This window comes from Podarcis raffonei, chromosome 5, assembly GCF_027172205.1.
Source record: "Podarcis raffonei isolate rPodRaf1 chromosome 5, rPodRaf1.pri, whole genome shotgun sequence".
Lineage (NCBI taxonomy): Eukaryota > Metazoa > Chordata > Lepidosauria > Squamata > Lacertidae > Podarcis > Podarcis raffonei.
The window spans coordinates 99,385,007-99,403,902 of NC_070606.1; the positions used below are offsets into that span (position 1 = coordinate 99,385,007).

The 18,896-nt window shown below is 48.8% G+C and overlaps 1 protein-coding gene across 4 annotated transcripts in view; it reads left to right on the forward strand.

The window, feature by feature from the left end:
- The first annotated feature begins 696 nt into the window (after nt 1-696).
- The window catches only part of LPP (LIM domain containing preferred translocation partner in lipoma), a 295,814-nt gene continuing 277,614 nt past the window's right edge, over nt 697-18,896 (forward strand). Inside the window, exons 1-2 of one of the 4 annotated variants that reach the window (XM_053387367.1) lie at nt 697-742; nt 14,084-14,259. The gene's annotated coding sequence lies outside the window, so the exon portion shown is untranslated. Of the gene's footprint in view, nt 743-2,910; nt 3,039-14,083; nt 14,260-18,896 lie in introns of those variants that run through there. The other 3 variants (XM_053387369.1, XM_053387365.1, XM_053387368.1) reach the window with 3 other exon arrangements.

Genomic DNA, 18,896 nt, shown 5'->3' on the forward strand with positions numbered 1-18,896 from the left:
ACCACTCTGGCGAGACAGTCTGTGGGCAGGGAGGGTCTCAGCCTGCGTACCAGATGGAGCTGATAAACAGCTGCCCTGGACACAGAATTGACCTGCGCCTCCATGAATAGATGTGAGTCCAAAATGACTCCCAGGCTGCGCACCTGGTCCTTCAGGGGCACAGTTGCCCCATTCAGGGCCAGGGAGTCCTCCACACCTGCCTGCCTCCTGTCCCCCAAAACAGTACATCTGTCTTGTCAGGATTCAACCTCAATCCATTAGCCGCCATCCATCCTCCAACCGCCTCCAGACACTCACACAGGAGCTCCACAAGGCAGTTATGAATGGGTCATTTTCAACCAGAACATCTCTCTATCTGCTGAATTCCGTCGCGCTCTGGACAGAGCAGTCCAAGAATTCTGCCTGCCTCTCTGGGCAGATCCCCTTGCCAGAGGGTTTCTGGCATTCCCTCTGCCTGTTTTCCTCCAGCGAGGTCGATTTGCCACGCTCATGCCTTACATGGTCAAAACGGCCTTCGGGGAAACATAGGAATTTTGGGTCCTGACGTCAGCCCCGCAGCCAGGGTTTTGGGTAAAGTGCAGGAGGAGGCTAGAAGGGGGTGGGGAGAGGAAAGGGGGGAGGCATTAGCCCAAGAGCAGGAGCTCCAGGCACATTTCACATTTGCTTGGGGGGCAGACCTGGACGCCCCTCCCTCCCTCCCCTTCATTCTAGGGATTCACCTGGAGGAAAGGAAGCAGGCCAGGTAAGGTGTGGTGCCAGAAGATGCTGGTCAGGTAGGAGATTTTAATGGGGGGGGGCAAAGAATGGTGGGATGTAGTGATTCAGAGTGGAAAAGGAGGAGAGGAAAAGGATGAAGGAGGCAGGCAGGAACGAGGAAGAAGAAGAGCTTGGATTTGATATCCCAATTATCACTACCCGAAGGAGTCTCAAAGCGGCTCACATTCTCCTTTCCCTTCCTCCCCACAACAAACACTCTGTGAGGTGAGTGGGGCTGAGAGACTTCAAAGAAGTGTGACTGGCCCAAGGTCACCCAGCAGCTGCATGTGGAGGAGCGGGGAAGCGAACCCGGTTCACCAGATTACGAGTCTACCGCTCTTAACCACTACACCACACTGGAAGGAGGAGAGGAGAAGATGGAGTGGTCCATGGCAGGTGAATGAATGAGAATGAGAGGCAGGGTGGTGTAGTGGTTAGAGGGTAGGACTAGGACCTGGGGGACCAGGGTTTGAGTCCCCCCACCCTTGGGGTACCAGCTGCTGCCTCTCTAAGCACAGACTACCTCACAGGGAGACCCCTGGAGGAAAGCTGCTATGTATGTAGGCAATGCTTTGAGCAGCTGCTGAGACGCAGCATTTGATCCTGTTGTATTGCTTTAGTGGCAAAGCTGCAGAGGTCCCTGTCCCCAGGAAACTTACAATCTAAAGTGAGACAGTAGGCAGCCCAGTGGAGACGAGGGAAGCAAATGTTCAGAGAGGCGAATGAGTTTTGTTGCGTTCTGTATCATTAGACGGGGATAAGGACTGGGGTGATGATGTGAAGGCTTCATGAGCCAGGCTTCACTGCATTTTTGTGCCAGTCGCTGCCTCTCAGCTGACCCTACCTCACAAGGTTGTTGTGGGGAGTAACTGAGGAGGGAGAGACCCACAAACACTACCTTAAGCTCCTTGGAGAGGAAGATGAAGACATAAACGCTATATAAACAATACTACGCAAGCGACTCGGTCTCGATAGCTCAGCAGGTTAGAGTGTGGGGCCGATAACGCCAAGGTTACAGGTTTGATCCCCGTATGGGGCAGCTGCAGATTCCAGTATGGCAGGGGGTTGGACTAGATGATCCTCAGGGTCTCTTCCAACTCGACAATTCTAGGATTCTATGAACTCAGTAAAGGCAGAATGCCATCTGGTCTTCGTTGTAAGCATCGCACAAGCAAACCGGGATGGAGGTTGGCGACCGTGAGAACAGGGTGCTGGACTAGTAGGGCTGCTGGCCTGATCCAGCCAGGCTCTTCTTATGAGAAGGGAGACCAAAGAAGAGGAAATGAGCAAAAGGAAACTGGGACGAAAGCAGAGCGGGGCAAAAAGCAGGCTGGATTTTGAAAGCGGGGAAGAGAAGGGAGCAGAAGGAGAGAGAGAGGACAGGGCAGCACACCGCCATAACTCAGGCATGGGATAGCTAAGTAGAACCTCCATGCATAGGGACAGTCTACCTGCCACAGTCCCAGAAGGCTGGGAATGATGTGGTCTTCCCTAGCCTAGAGGCACCTGCCTCCCAAACACCTTGGGAAGTGCCAGGCTTGGGTCGGGTGACCCTTTCTTTGGTCCTACCTGGCAGGGCTCATTGCGGCTGGACTGAGTGCAGAAGGCGATGGAGCAGTAACACCCCCCCCACACACACACAAAAGAGGCTCTATTCTTTGTAACAGGCAGGAATGCGAAGGGCGAAGCCTCTGCTTGATGCGAGCCACCCGTTTTCTCCCCAGGGGAAGTAAATGTGGCAGGCGAAGTGGGGCGAGGAGCTGGGTTGGGGGCTGGGGTCGGGCGCCCCCCTTCCCCCTCGGCCCCAGCTTGCAGGGAGAAATGGGGCTGGGGTTCGCAGGGGGAGGCAGCAGAACCTCCCCCCCCCAGGCCCTTTCCAGAGGTTCTGTTCAGCGGCTTCAACCACGCTGGCATCTCCAGCGACCCGGTTGAAACCCCGGAGATGTAGTGCGGGAAATATTGAGCTGGATGCAGCTTCCTCCGTTGCAACAGGCAGGAATCCCACCGGTCGAGCTTCCCCCGGCGCCGGGGCGGCGGGAATAGGGACCGCGGAGGCTGCATCGCTCCATCCTTCCAGCCTCCTTCGGCGGCGGGCGGAGCGAAGCGTCCGCGGGGCGGAGGCTGCTGTGCCGTCCGGGCTGCGCTGGGCTGGCTCGTCCGCCGGCTCCTCCTCCTCCGCTGCTCCGCCGCCGCCTCCTCCTCCGCCGCCGCCCGAGGCTCCCTCCCCGGGCCCGGCGCCGTCCGCTGCCCGCCCGCGCAACGCTCCGCTCCGCCCGGCGCAGGTACGCCAAGCTGCCGCGCCTCGCGGGCGCCGCCATCGCCGTCGAGGGCGCAGCAGCGCCTGCTTGGTCTGCTCCCTCTGCGGGGCCACGGACGCGGGTGGGGGGGAGGGAAGGGGTGGGTTGGGGGGTCCCAAAGGCCCCAGCTGCGCGCCCCCTCCCACTTTCCCCTCTCTCCGTCGGCGTGGGGATTTTGGGGAGGGGGAAAGCTTGGGCGCTCCACCCCCCGGAAGGAGGATCCGGGAGGGGGAGTATAGGGAGTTGGGGGGGGGAGGGAGGGAGGAAACATGGGGCACCGCCCCCAAGGAGGAGTTAGCAGAGTTGTTTTGGGGAAGGACTTGGGACACCCCCAAGGAGAATCTGGGGATGGAAGGGAGTTGTTTTGGAGGAGATATGGGGCAGCCAGGAGGATTTGGGAGGGGGTGTGGTGTTAAGGGAATGCAGGAGGGGACCTGGGACAGCCCCCCCCCATAAGGAGGACGTGGGAGGGGGAATTAAGGAAATGGGGAGAGATTTAGGGGAGTCCCTCCTCAAAGGAGGACGAAGGAAGGTGGGTTAAGGGAGGAAATATGGGCACTGGGATTTAAGGTGCTGAGGGGTTGTCTGCCCTTTTGGGGTCCGGGGAGGGGGCGCCCAAAGAGTTATGGGGGGCTGCGGTGGCTGCTGGCCCCCTTTGCAAGAGAATGTGGGCTCCTGGCTCAAGGAAGTGACCTAGCTCTGTGGCTGAGCGCTTGGCTTTTTCAACTTTCAACTTTCCCAAATGAAGGATGCTGAAAAGTTGTATCACGGCATATATTGTTGCAACGTGAGTTATAAAAGTTGCCATGTCAGTTATTTTAGTTTGTTTGTTTGTTATTGTTATTATTTAGCATTACCTGGCATTTTCAGAAGGCAAAATTAAAATTCTCTGGTTTTCCCCCAAAAGCAGCTGATGTGCTTCTTCATCAGACATAATATTGCCTAAGCTAAATGTTGCCTGGTTGCAAAAATAGCAGCAGATTTGAGTTCATCCTACCCAAAAATGTATTTTAAAGAAATTGGCAAAAGTTAAGTTTATTCCCCTAAACATGATACGCCTTGAGTGAAGAAGGCCCAGGTTGGACTGGGAAAGACCCCTAGATTGCAACCCTTATTTATTCCTTGAATCATAGAACTCTATGATTCTATGAGTTGGAAGGGACCCCAGGGGGTCATCCATTCTGACCCCCCTGCACTGCCGGAATCTCAGCTCAAGCATCCATGACAGATGGCCACCCAACCTCTGCATAAAAATGTCCAAGGAAAGAGAGTCCACCATGTCCCAAGGGAGACTGTTCCGCTGCCCAACAGTTCTTTCTGTCAGAAAGTTCTTCTGAAAGTTTAGTCGGAATCTCCTTTATTGTAACTTGAAGCCATGGGTTCGAGTTCCACCCTTCCAGAGCAGGAAAATACAAGCATGCTCCCTCTTCCATGTGACAGCCCTTGAGATACAGTGGTGCCCCGCAAGACGAATGCCTCGCAAAACGAAAAACACGCAAGACGAAAGGGTTTTTCGGTTTTTGCGTCGCTTTGCAAGACGATTTTCCCTATGGGCTTGCTTCGCAAGACGAAATGTCTTGCAAGTTCTTGCGAGCTTGTTTCCTTTTTCTTAAAGCCGCTAAGCCATTAATAGCCGCTAATAGCCGCTAAGCCGTTAAGCCGCTAATAGCCGTGCTTCGCAAGACGAAAAAACTGCAAGACGAAGAGACTCGCAGAACGGATTAATTTCGTCTTGCGAGGCACCACTGTATTTGATTTGTATACCGCCCTTTTATCCAAAGATGTACAACATGAAGAACATAAATTTATGGATCATCATCATAAAAACCGTAGAATTGTAGAATTCCCTGCAGTGCAGGAATATTCCTCTGTGGGGATTGAACCCACAACCTTGACGTGATCAGCCCCACAACGGTGCTAACTTCCTTGCACATAATAATAATAATATTTTATTTATGTCCCGCCCTCCCCAGCCAAAGCCAGATCAGAGCAGCTGATAACAGTAAAAATAGCACAGTTTACATAAAATCACAGTCAATTAATTGAAACACATTCTAAAATCAATTCAGAATCAAATTAATGGCAACCATTGGGCTAGAGTTCTATGAGGATTGCAGAAGGAGAGGGTCAGACTGTGCCTTGGCCAAAGGCCTGGTGGAACAGCTCTGTCTTGCAGGCCCTGCAGAAAGATGTCAAGTCCTGCAGGGCCCTAGTCAGACAATAATAATAATAGATAGCATAATAAAAAAATAACCATAATAACAGTCCCCTCAGCCATAACTTTAAAAGGACTTACTGTATTTTTTGCTCTATAAGACTCACTTTTTCCCTTCTAAAAAGTAAGGGGAAATGTGTGTGCATCTTATGGAGCAAATGCAGGCTGCGCAGCTATCCCAGAAGCCAGAACAGCAAGGGGATTGCTGCTTTCGCTGCGCAGCGATCCCTCTTGCTGTTCTGGCTTCTGAGATTCAGAATATTTTTTTTCTTGTTTTCCTCTAAAAACTAGGTGCGTCTTGTGGTCTGGTGCGTCTTATAGAGCGAAAAATACGGTAGATCATTTATAGGCCAAAGGCCTCGGGAAAGAGGAATTTTTTTTCACCTGGTGCCTAAAGACATGTAATGATGACAATCAGGCGATCCTCTGGAGGAGAGCATTCCACAGTCAGGGAGCCACTACAGAGAAGGCCCTTTCTTATCTGGCCTCCATACGAACCTCTTGAGATGGCGGGGGGGCATAGAGAAGGGCCACTGATGACAAGCGCAGGGTCCGGGTTGGTTCATATGGGGAGAGGTGGTCCTTGAGATATTGTGTTCCTGAGTCATGTAAGGCTTTATAGGCCAGCACTGGAAACTAACCAAATAGACGGAAAACATTATTATCATGGCTGTGAAGGTTATTATGATTATTGGGTCATGCATTCAGAATAGATGATGCTGAACTTGCTAGGCCTGCGGAGGTATGGCTCAGCCAAAGGGCCGTAGCTCAGCGGCAGGTTGGGCTAAGAGAAAGGCCCTGCCTGAAATAATAATAATAATAATAATGTAGTACCTCAGGTTACATACACTTCAGTTTACATACGCTTCAGGTTACAGACTCCGCTAACCCAGAAATAGTGCTTCAGGTTAAGAACTTTGCTTCAGGATGAGAACAGAAATCGTGCTCCGGCGGCGCGGCGGCAGCAGGAAGCCCCATTAGCTAAAGTGGTGCTTCAGGTTAAGAACAGTTTCAGGTTAAGTACAGACCTCCGGAATGAATTAAGTACTTAACCCGAGGTATAATAATAATAATAATAATAATAATAATAATAATAATAATAATAAATTTGTTTATATCACGCCCATCTGGCTGGGTTTCCCCAGCCACTTTGGGCGGCTTCCAACAGAATATTAAAGTACAACAGTCTATTAAACATTAAAAGCTTCAGACGTCTTCTAAAAGTCAGATAGTTGTTTATTTCCTTGACATATGATGGGAGGGTGTTCCACAGGGCGGGTGCCACCACCGAGAAGGCCCTCTGCCTGGTTCCCTGTAACCTCACTTCTCGCAGGGAGGGAGCAGCCGGAAGGCCCTCGGAGCTGGACCTCAGTGTCCAGGCAGAACAGTAGGGGTGGAGATGCTCCTTCAGGTCTACTGGACCGAGGCCGTTTAGGACAGCTGCTGCCCGTCGGTGTAGACAATACTGAGCTGGGTGAACTGATGGTTTCATAGAATCATAGAATCATAGAATCATAGAGTTGGAAGAGACCACAAGGGCCATCGAGTCCAACCCCCTGCCAAGCAGGAAACACCATCAGAGCACTCCTGACATATGGTTGTCAAGCCTCTGCTTAAAGACCTCCAAAGAAGGAGACTCCACCACACTCCTTGGCAGCAAATTCCACTGTCGAACAGCTCTTACTGTCAGGAAGTTCTTCCTAATGTTTAGGTGGAATCTTCTTTCTTGTAGTTTGGATCCATTGCTCCGTGTCCGCTTCTCTGGAGCAGCAGAAAACAACCTTTCTCCCTCCTCTATGTGACATCCTTTTATATATTTGAACATGGCTATCATATCACCCCTTAACCTCCTCTTCTCCAGGCTAAACATGCCCAGCTCCCTTAGCCGTTCCTCATAAGGCATCGTTTCCAGGCCTTTGACCATTTTGGTTGCCCTCCTCTGGACACGTTCCAGTTTGTCAATGTCCTTCTTGAACTGTGGTGCCCAGAACTGGACACAGTACTCCAGGTGAGGTCTGACCAGAGCAGAATACAGTGGCACTATTACTTCCCTTGATCTAGATGCTATACTCCTATTGATGCAGCCCAGAATTGCATTGGCTTTTTTAGCTGCCGCATCACACTGTTGGCTCATGTCAAGTTTGTGGTCAACCAAGACTCCTAGATCCTTTTCACATGTAGTGCTCTCAAGCCAGGTGTCACCCATCTTGTATTTGTGCCTCTCATTTTTTTTGCCCAAGTGCAATACTTTACATTTCTCCCTGTTAAAATTCATCTTGTTTGTTTTGGCCCAGTTCTCTAATCTGTCAAGGTCGTTTTGAAGTGTGATCCTGTCCTCTGGGGTGTTAGCCACCCCTCCCAGTTTGGTGTCATCTGCAAATTTGATCAGGATGCCCTTGAGTCCATCATCCAAGTCGTTGATAAAGATGTTGAATAAGACCGGGCCCAAGACAGAACCCTGTGGCACCCCACTAGACACTCTTCTCCAGGATGAAGAGGAACCATTGATGAGCACCCTTTGGGTTCGGTCAGTCAGCCAGTTACAAATCCACTGAGTGGTAGCATAGTCAAGACCGCATTTTACCAGCTTCTTTACAAGAATATCATGGGGCACCTTGTCAGGTTTGAGGCAGTTTCGTAGGCTATCCTCACCTGCGCAGAGTCAGGAGCAGAAACTGCCTTTCTCCTGGTCGCTGGGAGCGAATTGCAAAAAGGTTTGTGTTCATAAAAAGGCCTTCCTTTGCCTTCTCCTCTTCCTAGGCCTCAGTGGGTCGTGTTGGAGAAATGGGCCTGTGATAGCTCAGTTGGTAGAGCACAAGATTCTTAACTTCAGGGGCGTGTGTTTGAGCCCCACGTTGGGTAAAAGATTTCTGCTCTGCACAGGGTTGGACTAGATGACCCCTGTGGTCCCTTCCAACTCTTCATTTCTGCGATTTCTGTGGCTGAGCATTTCCCTTTCTTCATTTACGAAATCGTATGTGCCACTGAATTGACAAAAGCCTCCAAGCAGTTCCTTTGTTTATTCTGATTTATTGCGTCTCTATCCCACCTTCTTCTCCAAGGAGCTCAAGGCAAACATACGTATTTTCCCCACAAACAACAACCTTGTGAGGTAGGATGGCTGAGAGAAGGCCGTGACTGGTCTCACACCTAGTGTACTTCTGGGCTGAGTGGGGATTTGAACCCAGGTCTCAGCCTGACAACTGCAGCACACTGCCATCCGGTTTACACAGGAGGATACAAAATATTTGTTAAACACTCCAACCCCAAACATCGTCAAAAAAGAGGAGGTGTAAAAATAAATAAATATTGAAATATAAACCTGGTCAGCAGCTTAGGAAAACAAAATGCATGTACTGTAACAGAATGGCATGTGAAAGTTATGTGTCTGGGTTAGCTTGCCTAAATTAAATACATAAATACATAAATACATAAATTATTTTGTCTGGCACTGAAAAATCTGCACATGTGTGTAGCAATCTTTCAGCTGGGAACCTTTCACTCTTTGCCACAAGTGCAGAAACTTATAATTTTAGTGTTGGGAAGGGATCCCCAGGTGTCATCTAGCCCAACCCGCTTGCGAGGCAGCCACAACTTAAGCTCATATCTGGGTAAAGGGTGTGATTGTGTGTGTGTGTGTGATATTGCCCCTATCTGAGTTTAAGGGGGGATTTTTTTTCTGCATAGACTTATGACCTCAAGGGCTCAAAAGACCTGTTTTTTGGGGTTTGTGGTGCGCTACCCAAGACTGCGTAGCCACAAGGGGAGGAGTTTGCAAGGAGCTTGGGGGGGGGGCATCAGTTGTGGTGACCACAGATGTAGAGTTTGAAAGGTGCAGAAATCCTCGTCAGGCCTGTGCAGGCCTGGCTTATGGATGACGCCAGGTGTGCCGAGCGCAGGTGGGCGATGCTTTTTGTAGGGTGGTGGTGTGTGTGCAAAGGAAAGGTTGTGGGCTCTCCATCTATTTGTGGCTGGAGAAGGACAACGGTTTGGTTTTTTCCGTTGCCTGTGGTGCTCTCTCTCATTTCGACTGTGCCACCATCTTTCCCGGCCGACCAGTTTGGTGGCTTCTAACTTTGCAAAAAACCTCCGAAGTCTGTTTAGCGGAGATGAGGGAGGGATGAGTGTGTGAACCGCATCTAGCGATGCTTCAAGTCAAGCCACTTATTCCCCCAAAATCTCTCTGCAGCCCTTGCAGCCGCTGTGCGTGTATTGATTTGACACATCCGAAACACCCGGATGAGCCTCTGTTCAACCTGTTGAACGGTTCAGCTTGCCCCACTTGGAAACTGGGACTGGTAACTTTGCCAGCTGGAAATTGTGTCTGTCGAAGTGGCTGAGTCAGCAAGAGGCTATCTATGTGCAAATTGATGCCAGAGATGTGCAAACGTGACAAAAATGCGCAGGTCTATGACACATCGATGTGAAAGTGTGTGGGGTGGGGGTGGGGGAGAGAAATCTCTGTTTTGAAATGCTGGTCTCCTGATTGTTGTGGCGGGCTGATGCCCTAGTTCATTTGGCTTGCAAAATAATGTTATGGCACAACATCTCTCCGTGTCAGTATTGTAAAAAGAGTGTGCTTGTTTTGTGTGCCTGTTAACTATATGGGGTGTGTGTGTCGGGGCTGGGGAAGCATTTCTGCTGAGCGAATGGTACAGGGGCAGGTGTGCTTAGACAGGCAGAGGCTGCGCATGGCTAGGTCATGCCATGCCAATATGTGCAGCAGATATGAGCAGGGAGCAGGGAATGGCTGTAGCTCAGTGCTGGAGGAACATCTGCCTGGCAGGTAGAAGGTCGCAAGTTCAAGCCCCAATGGCATCTACGGATATGGCTGGGAGAGACTTCTGCTTGAAATCCTGGGGCGCTGCTGCCACTCCTGCAGTCAACTTGAGCACAGCACCCTGATCTCACAGTGGCCAACTTATTGCCTTGTGTTTTCTCCTGCTCTGGACTGTAGGACTCGAACCCATGGCTTCAAGTTACAAGAAAGGAGATTCCAATTCAACATCCGTAAAAAAACTTTCTGGCAGTAAGAGCTGTTTGACTGTGGAACGGTCTCCCTAGGGAGGTAGTGGACTCTCCTTCCTTGGAGGTTTTTAAGCAGAGTTTGGATGGCCATCTGTCATTGATTTTTTTTAGCTAGAATCCTGCATTGTAGGGGGTTGGACTGGATGGCCTTTGGGGTCCCTTCCAACTCCTAAGATTCTTCTGCAGGCAGGACCCAAGTATGATAGTGCACACCCAGTGAGTGTTTCATTGCCGTCGTCAAATTTATTGCTCTCCTTTCACCAGGAGGTGAACCATAAGCGGTAAACCGAGGACAAACCTTGGATACGAACTCATGGCTCCTCTGGAGTCAGACAAACCATAACCCCGGGTTCAGGCGCAATGCTGCGCTAAACCATGGCTTAGCTCTGGTTGGTCTGACAGTTGCGCAACCAGGTGAGGGGTTAAGTGGCTGTGATTTTTCCTGTGAATACCTATAATCAAATCATTTATGGCGATCTTTGCAGCCATTTCAGCACATGGGTGAAGACACCTCGTGTTCACACAGGCTTTTATGTTTCACAGTCTACATGTTTTTTCCCCATTTTTTTTATTTAACATTTTTAAAATAGTTTTAGAGTCATAGAATTGTAGAGTTGGAAGTGAGCTAAAGTGTTACCTTGTCCAACCCCTTTGCAGTTCAAGAAAGCACAAGTAACTACATCTGCATGCTCGCACATTCATGGTTAGTCATGATTTGGCTTAGCCTTAGGGTTATTGCATAGAACAGATTATTATTATTACTTTTTTATTTCTACACCTCTTTATATATATATTTTTAAAAAACCTCAAAGCTGTTTACAACCTACATTAAAGTATCAAATAAAACAACCCCAGAGAAAACATCACTGAAGAAAGTCAAAGTTAAAATGCACATACAGCATAATTAGCAAGAGAATATTTTATTATCATAAGCATTTTGACCAAACTGCGGGAGGTAGTGGAGGACAGAGGTGCCTGGCGTGCTCTGGTCCATGGGGTCACGAAGAGTCGGACACGACTAAACGACTAAACAACAACAAGAACGTATCTGCTGCTGAGGCTGCCTATCCGGTGGTGGTTCATGGTGGCTGTGGAAAGTCAGGCTCGATGACCTGGGTCTGCACTAAGAGGAAGCCAAGATGTTCTCTGGCTTTTTCAACAGTGGCAGCTTTTGTAGCTGGAGTCAGTCTGGGCTTCACCCTCCCAGGCCAGGTGGAAATCAAAGCAGGGAGCAGATCTTCCAGGACTCCCAGCCAAAAGAGCTTGCCATCTGTACCAGAGGAATGGACTGAATTGTGTTTGGTGGGGAAAGCTTCCTTGATCTCCCTCGGTGGCCCCAGGTCTTATTCCTATTTCCCCGGGGAGAGGTGGCGCATGTTTTGCATGATACAGCGCAAAACGCCAAAAGGAGGAACAGTCCTTTCAGGTGGTTTCCCATCGCCTGCTCTGCTTCTCCAGAAGGGAGTGGCAGATTTTCCCAGCTAGATGAGTCTTCTCCTAATTTTATTTTTGATTTGTGCTCTGTTTGAGCTGCCAAACCTTGTTCCCCTGCTCCTTTGTGGCTCAGTTGGCATCTGTGCTCTCTCTCGGGGGCTTTTCCCAGTGAGTGGAAGGTGCTGATACGTGGCAAACTCACCCGACCGCCACTACATTTCCAACATGAGATTGTCTCTGGCTGTGTAAAATGAGTCGGATGAATCTTTGCAGAAGCTCCTCCCAAATATAGTTTGCTGGGATTTTGGGATTAGTATCCCCCTGATAAAAGGTAAAGGGACCCCTGAGCGGCTTAGTCATGCTGGCCACATGACCCGGAAGCTGTACGCTGGCTCCCTCGGTCAGTAAAGCGAGATGAGCGCCGCAACCCCAGAGTCGGTCACGACTGGACCTAATGGTCAAGGGTCCCTTTACCTTTACCTATATCTTGCAGTAGGGACGCGGGTGGTGCTGTGGGTTAAACCACAGAGGCTAGGACTTGCTGATCAGAAGGTCAGCGGTTCGAATCCCCACGACAGGGTGAGCTCCCGTTGCTCGGTCCCAGCTCCTGCCAACCTAGCAGTTCAAAAGCACGTCAAAGTGCAAGTAGATAAATAGGTACCGCTCTGGTGGGAAGGTAAATGGCGTTTCTGTGTGCTGCTCTGGTTCGCCAGAAGCGGCTTAGTCATGCTGGCCACATGACCTGGAAGCTGTACGCTGGCTCCCTCGGCCAGTAAAGCGAGATGAGCTCCGCAACCCCAGAGTCAGCCATGACTGGACCTAATGGTCAGGGCTCCCTTTACCTTTACCTTTTATATCTTGCAGTGCTGTTCTCTGGCTAAGGAGGGCGCAGAAAAATGCACTTGCTAGGGGACAAAATGTACGTGTTAGTGAAAAGAGCATGCAATAATGCGTTACATTTGGGGAAATGGCTTTGCAGAAATATTCCTTCCAGGAGCGCTTTCTTCAGATACTTCTTCAGGTATCTGAAGACCTAATATATCAGACTGGCAAACACTAATGGTAGAATACTTGCAGCTAGCAAAGGTGACGGGAAGAGTTAGAGGCCAAACAAAACAAAAAGTCCACAAGGAATGGAGAATATTTAAAGAATATTTGAAGAACCATGGTATAAAGGGTAATCTCCTGGTAGACTTAGAGAGAGCCTTGTAGTATATTGTGTAATTGACAATTTACATAGAAATACGATAAAAAAATAGAAGAAATAAGTAACTGTGCGATAAAAGTGTATTTAACAGATAACATACAATGAGAATGTTTGGAAGTGTATGCACACGAAAGCTCATGCCAATAACAAACTTAGTTGGTCTCTAAGGTGCTACTGGAATGATTTTTTTTATTTTGTTTCGACTATGGCAGACCAACATGGCTACCTACCTACATCTTGCAGAAATATGTGTTGAATGGTCTCTTGAAATGTGAAGGTTTATTATTGTTCCACAAGATGTGTATTTCTTTAAGGGCCAGAGCAAATAGCGAGACCCAGTTTTACAGCTGTGAAACAGTATAGCAGGTGCTGCTAAGTTGTGTTAATTAAGTTGTGTCAGCAATTGGGTATAGTATATAAAGAGCAGCACCTAGCTCTCTCAGTCCCCTGGGGGATCTTGCTTGTTGAGATATTTAGTGTAAAAGGAGTTTTTGTTTTTGTTATTAAAACCTTGATAAAGTTATTTTTGAGTTCCTTGTAATGCGTGGTCTCCCCAGCAAGCTTTCTGCAGCGCAACTAAACTGCAAATACCCAACAGCCAACCCCCTGTTTTAGGGGCTACTGATATGTGCACAATAGCTCACAGCACTGATCCCGGAAGTAACCTGGAAATGTCATAAAAGGTGTTTCTAAAAGGGCAAAGCGGGGGAGGGTGGCACGGGGTGCTTTCAGACTGTTTCAGTTGCATGCGATTTCACACAGGCTCACAATGACCCGGAATGCAACCCGCAAGCAAATCAGGGGTTGCCTGTATATTAGGCATAACTGGGCATACCACAAAATATATGTATCAGCAGAAATCCACATTCTCAGTGGTACTCACTTTCGTGTAGATTTTTGCAGGACCAATGCAATGAACGTACTTACGCATAAGCAAACCCTTCCAAGCTCTGAGACACCAGCTTCTTGGTGCTAAGGATTGCAGTCTGAATTAAAGGTACAAACGATACAGGAGATGCAAAAAATGAAGGCCCAGTGGTTTCCCCGAGGCATCTTGTGTCTGGGCAGGCGGCCGGTCCCTTTCCTAAGGTGCAGGATAGAGGACCAAAGATCTGATTCTTGCTCTGTGCTTGCGGTTGCTTTTAGACAGAATGCACTGGCAGAAGACCCTGGCAAAGTCTTAATGCACGTGGACCTATCTGAAATGCCAGCAGGGCACTGAAGGTCTCAAGGAGGAGAACGAGGAATCTTGCCAACTTTCTTACGGTTTACGAAAGCACCCTCAGCTCGTCAATTGGTGCTGGCTCTCTCAAGGCCGCCAGGTGAGTGGCTTCATTTCTGAAGACTTTGTGATTTACAAATACTGGGTTGTGCTAGGCAAAGGACAGGACAGGTACCTGTGTTGGCTCAAGAAAAACGCCAGATCCATCATCAGGCGAGGCTTTAATTAGATCTGCCAAATGTCACACAATAGCATTTCAACACTGTTTTTAACACTTTTCCGAGCTCTTAAGGCTAGAACTCGTGGACTTCCAGAAACGCTGAATGTTGGAAGGTTCGGGACCAGGGCCAGATTTAGGTTTGATGAGGCCTTCAGCTCCTGAAGGTCATGGGGCCCTTTATATGTCCAGCTGTCCTTTGTCAACCACAAATAGTTGCTGTTTCTTGTGTTGAATATATGCTGTATGGTAATTTATGGACCTAATAGGTATCTAAAGCCATTTGCACGTGTTGCCCTGCAACCAGTCCATGCAGAATGTAGGCACCCTATATATAGAAAGGAGCAAACCAGGGATATTTGAGGGAACAGGGCGAGCAGGCAGGGCCCATGACTCACATCATAGGAGCCAACACAACACAAAATACTGTTGCTGGATGTAGGTTTTATTTTATTAGTTTTTTATATTTGGGAAACGTACATCCAGTTCCCCCCCTTTAATTTTTTTGGGGGCCCCCAAGAGAGTGGGACCCCAAGCTAGAGCTTGTTTAGTTTATATGTAAATCTGGCATTGCTCGGGACAGATGAAAGGAGGGACACCGTTCACGCAGCGCCTAATTAAACTGTGGAACTCCCTCCCATCTAGATGGCTCCATGGAATCATAGAATTGTACAGTTGGGAGGGATCCTGAGGGTCATCTAGCCCAACCCCCCTGCAATGCAGAAATAAGAGGATCACACAAATCCATGGGGTAGGAAAGGGCTATCAATGGCTACTACAGTCAGGGCCATCTTAAGCATATTCGGTGCCGTGGTGCAAAGATCCCTCCGGCGCCCCCCCCCCGGCAACTCCAAAACAAGCCCGGTGTGGCGGCAGCAATCAAGCAGGAAAACGTGCTGGCGGACATGCTCTCCGGTGTTGGGGCGCCCGAGAAGGCAGGCTGGGAAGGCTGCGCACCAACTTTTGCCAGGAAGCAGAAGGAGGACAACAACCTCTGCAGGGATCGCTCTCCTTGTGCGGAGGCTTGGGAAGGAAGCTGCATGCCCGCCAGACATATGGTTGACGGGGCGCAGCTGGCAGGCGTTCAGGGAAAGGGAAGGCTGCCGGCAAAGCCGCACAGCTCCCCCACTCTCTAGGGCACCCCTGAGAGGTCGGCGCCCTGGCGCAACGCACCACTAAGCTCTATGGGAAAGACTGCTTTGACTACAGTTGCAGGCACTGTGGGAATAGGATGCTGGACGAGATTCCTGCATTTCGGGGGGGTGGACTGGATGACCTTTGGGGGTCCCTTTCAACTCTGATTCTATGACTAGATGGGCCATGGGCCTGATCCAGAGGGCTCTTCTTATGTTTTCGACGTTGAAACAAGTGGGAAGACAGTAGGAGGAAACAAAAGTGGTTGATATTGTAGCCGCAGAGTTTTCATTCTGTCTCAGGGTATGTGGGAGGTGGTAGCAGATGATGAGATTAGGTTGCACCATGTGGGTGCCAGGGAGCCTCTGGGCTGCAACCCAGGCTTGCTGGGACAAAGAAAATGACAGGGGTCGATCACTTTTGAAACTATAACACCCAGCTGTCCCTTGGATCTTAGGCAGAAGGCACAGGTCATCTGGAAGATTGAGAACAGAAGCAAAAGTGAAACTAGACAGCATTTATAGTAACAAAGCTGGGAATGAATTTTAGACTGCATACTAGGGCGACCGCATACTGAGCAATATGGCCAGTCTTCAATATGGCGTTATATCAGCAGCCAAACATTGCAATACAGTAGTCCTTGCAGTTACGTAACCCTCTGGTTACGTAAACTTCAGGATGCAAAAGTGGCAAACCTGGAAGTATTTGACCGAGTTTCTCCCCGCGCACATGCGTAGAAGCGGTCCTCAGGCTGTAGAAACCTCAGGATCCGACCAAACCTCCAGAACGGATCCCATCCGCAACTGGAGGTACTACTGTATATTGATATACCACGATATCCGAAATAAGGAAGGAACTATGCAGAGGTGAAGAGGCAAATGTCCTGGCAACTGCTACTAAACCGGATGAATGACAGTATTATCAATCATCACAAACTCAGTTTCATCAGCAGGCAAGCCAGAATGTATCCCAACAGGACTTTTTGTTTTTGACTTGGCTATCAAATGGTGATATTTGGATTAATCAGGTTCGGCAGGCAATGAAGAGCACATCTTTCCACCATGGTTAGCTGATTTCTGATTTCCACTTTTTATGTGGTTCATATTTTTAGGTATGGTTATTCTGAGCCACTTTGATTTTTTTCTTTTTTGATGAATTAGCAGTATATGAATATTTTTCTATAAATAAGACTGATAAAGTGAGAAACTTAAATGGACAGATTAGCCCATCGCTCACTTGTTGTTCAGATTGTGCCACCAAATCTGTATGTATCCTTTCGTAGCATTGGGTGCTGGATAGGGATGGGAGCAGTTTGGTTCAGTTGGCATTTTATGGTGAATCTTCCAATTTGGGGCTTTCCAAAGCAACAGGTGATCCAAAACTTGGCCGCCTTTCGAAATTTGCACATATTTGAATTCTTCAATGCAAAATGCATATATTAGGGGAAAACCGAGCTTAGCAAGAGCTATTTTAGTGCAAATAACACCCGGAAACGTTTGTGTTTATGTCATGAAAGTTATATGCCGCTTGAATGTAGAAAGGCAAGAAATCCCTCAAAGTAGTTGAAACACATTGCATTTGGGGAAATTCCTTTCAAAAATATGCACATTGGTCAAAACTGCATGCAAGAATGTGCTCATTAGGAGAAATTTGCCCTGAAACGCTGCTGAAATTTCCACGAGGGTTTTCTCTCGCTAAAGAAATTGCAGATTGTTGCAGCGGGGTGAAGAACTGAATTTAAGGTTGGAAAGATGGCAGACTGAGGGAACTGTGATGGACTAGCCTTTTCCTCCCTTGTACTGAATGGCCCTCTGCATTTTTCTGGGGCCTTAATATGACTCTTGACTCACAGGTTCCAGTGGACGGCTACCTTGAGCTGGCCCGGCTTGTCCTCAGCTCCTGAATGCTCCCAGAACTACCTAGGCAGGGCATGGGAAAAAGCACCACACGATCCCCGCAGTGCCAACACGCTCCTCTCCAAATGGTCCACACCCTTCCGATTGCTGCAGACAGTTTTCCCCCTCCTTCCCCGTTTGCTTTCCTGACAGCCGTGTGAATTTCTTTAATGCAAATCCTCTGGCGGGATGTTCTGTGCTCTGCCTTTTGGTGCTTGTCCCTGCTGGATTCTCTGTTGATTTATGGATTCCGTTTGTCGGAGAGCAGAAATCAGAAGGGCGTTCCTCCCCCTCGTGGCGGGGGAAGCACCCTTGCTGTACCCAGACCTTCCTAGAGAAGCTTTCTGTTCTGAACACCTCATCTTTCCTTCTGAATGTGACTGTTGACCCAACTTGGTGCCCCAACTCTTCAGCTGTGGCTCGCGATCTACAAGCAAGTAACTAGAACCGTGGGCTCCCATTGAAGCTGAATTTTGGAAGATTCAGGACAGACAGAATGAAAGGTCTTCTTCACGCAGCAGGAGGCAATGTTGGTCACCAACCTAGATGGTTTAAAAAGCTTTTCACAGAGGTGTGGTTCCTTGGACATGACACTGTATAGCTTCCTGGCCAACAGCACAGAGTGAAAGCTCATTAAATAACCAAGATCATCCAATCCCTCAGCAAGCAATTTAGGACGAAGGCTTGACAAATAGGTCATTGGGAAGCACCTCTCAGATCTCACGAAAATGATTTACCCATGCCTGGGTTATAGTGCTTTAGGCCATTTGAGAAGTCCCACCCAAGGAGGGGAAAAAATGTGCGTGTAGAAAACCAAGATGTCAGGGACAGCTTCTCCCCTGAGTTGCTGACTTTCTGCATGCAAGGAAATTTTTATTTGTGGGATGGAGTATTGGTTTGAACTAATTCACACCCTGTTTTAGTGATGACCCAACTGCTTAGAACTCTTTGTTCACACTCAGCGCCTGGCTAGAGGACAGACAACTTGACGGAGAACAGCAGGCGATAGAGTTTTCCAAACATGGGCATGAGAAAGAAGAATGTTGCAAGCATTTCATATTAAAGGAATTGTGGGCGAAATCTGAAAAAAAGAAGAAAAAGAGGTTTTGAGTGTGTGTCCATGTGCCCCTCCCTCTCCCCCTCCTGGAGAGCTTCTGACTTTTGCAAAATAGAAGCAAAACCAGCCCCAAACAGAAGATAAAGTCAAACTGAAAACCACAGACCCAAAAAACCCCCTTGAGACAACATGTTTTTGGTGCTGTGAGTGCATGCCCGAGAAACTGGGTTAGGCGGGTGTGATAATTTGGTTGTTTTTGCTCGGGAGGCCTGGAGGAATACAGCATGCGGTTATGTTACTAATCCTGATACCAAGAAGGTTGCCTGATTGTCGAGATTAAAGAGCATTTAAGATGAATGTCGGAGGCACTTGAGTTGCAATTCTGCCTTAATCCCGAGGAGATTAAGCTCAGTGGTAAAGCGCAAGTTTTGCAG